Raw genomic sequence first — 2106 nt, forward strand, 5'->3', positions numbered from 1 at the left:
TTGACTGGTCCGGACAAACCGCAGGACTCACACACAACAGGTGGACCCGTGAAGCTGCCGAGCGGCATTCAAGAGATCGGAAAAGAGGACTCTGAAGGCCTCTACGACGATGTAAAGACGATTTACTCAGGCAATTCGTGTCAAGATGGAAAACAAATGATGTAATTACGATAGAATTGGAAGCGCATTGTGACCAGCGGTGTATAACAGCATCTGATGGTCTGATCGATACCGTGATACTGTGAAATTTGAAGCACACCCAACAGGAGATCTTATCTACTAAATTTGTACCAATTAATCGCAGTGTTTCAACTCACCAAATTATATTTTTGAGACACAACTGTAAATGTATGTTGTTTACTGACATACCGCTTCACACACCTGAATTAGTTCTTCTTACCTGGAAAACGACTACTGTTACTTATGGCATAAGATAGTACCTGATACCTTTTCCAGTCAAGCTATAGAGACAATAATCCACCAATGCTGTTCGTCATAACACAACAGAAGGGCTTGTCGGTAACAATGTGTTCCTCCAAACTATTGGATAATGTTCTTTCGTATCTTTATATATAAAGCTGAAGCTGTCTGTGTATGGCAGGTTTCGTAGCCTTCAACTAACACTATCTCCTCCGAGACCCTGCGGCTCAAGTTGACCAAAATTGAGAGTATGATAGAAGAAGGCTTGCTCTTCCTTCCGTTGAAGAAAAAAATTCAAATCCGACCATGTTAACACCAAAAATTATTTACATCAAAAAGGTACTTTTTTTCTATGAAAATCCCTATTTTTTACGATTTTTTGACTGCTGTGTTGCCATTTTTCGGTGTATTTCAACCAGAAAAATGTTCACTTAAAGAAAATAACAAGCTACATAATGCAAAATTTTTACTTTTCAAAAATTCGAATTCTAAAGGGTCGAAAAGAAAACAAACCCGAGTAACGCCGGGCTATACTGCTAGTATTTGATAAAGGGAATCTTTCTCGAAATATAATAGATCCCTTAAACAAATTATGTAATGCAATGTAGTAACTTCTCTTTTGTTATTTATTGACATCACCTTGCATATTTGCTTAACTTCTCACCTGTATTAATTAAAATATTTTTAAAAATTCGCATCGTTACATTAATCATACTCAATCCTTCCACATGAGTATAATATTTGTCGTGAAACAAGTTTAGTAAGACCGTTGCTTCCGCCATTTTGCTCTAATGACCAAAGTACGTTCATTCTATGGTTTCATACCATCGACCCAGATCGAACCGCTATTCCTCCGCTTTGCGTGATCTCAGCTCTGAAACTACGGATATGTGATTGACAGAATGCCACAGGAAAAATCGCAAAACAAATTCTCGACAGGAGACCTCAGGGTAGACCCCGAACGAGATGGCTGGCCAATATCCATTATTTAGCCACACTTGGGAATTCAGTCGTTAAGTACAATGACGGTTGCTTCTGATATGTCCCTAAGAAAAAGGTATTTGAGAACTCCACATCCGCGACCCTCCCATCATTAGTGAGCGGAGAAGGTGAATGGATGGTTAGATGATCTCAGTAGACATAGCAACCGTGTTTCGTGGTCTGCTAGCACAACAACTCCTTTATAGGATCCAGTTAGCTCAAGACATCACCAGGAGGAACCACGTCCGATTTCGGCCCCTACTCCTCTACCGTTTTGACGTGGCGGGGCCCCACCTTTCGGAGGTGCCTTCAGCTCTGGTGTTGGGTGCATGTTTTCTTTCTTCTTTCTTCTGTTCCCTGTCCTCTTCGGTATAGCGTCAACGAGTGTCAGCCGGCGACTGACTGACTTGTCAAATTCTTCCCTTTAAATACCTGCCGCTAGGCTCCAGCAGACAGCCCCAGGAAGTTGTCACGTGACAATATCTCAACTTTAACTGACCAACGAAGGTGCGTAGTCTTAGCCCACGCATTCTCTAAACAGGTACAGAAAAACCCCCCGCCCAAAAAGCCATTTGCGTGGGATGATCTAAGCTGAATAAAGTTTTTAACTCGTCCAGGATGACATACGTGTAATATTATCGTATTTGTAGTTGGTTTGTGTTTGATGTAATTAGTTTTCATAGGTTATGAGTTCTTTTGTCATTT

The sequence above is a fragment of the Octopus sinensis genome, linkage group LG3, assembly GCF_006345805.1.
Source record: "Octopus sinensis linkage group LG3, ASM634580v1, whole genome shotgun sequence".
In the NCBI taxonomy this organism is placed as follows: Eukaryota; Metazoa; Mollusca; class Cephalopoda; order Octopoda; family Octopodidae; genus Octopus; species Octopus sinensis.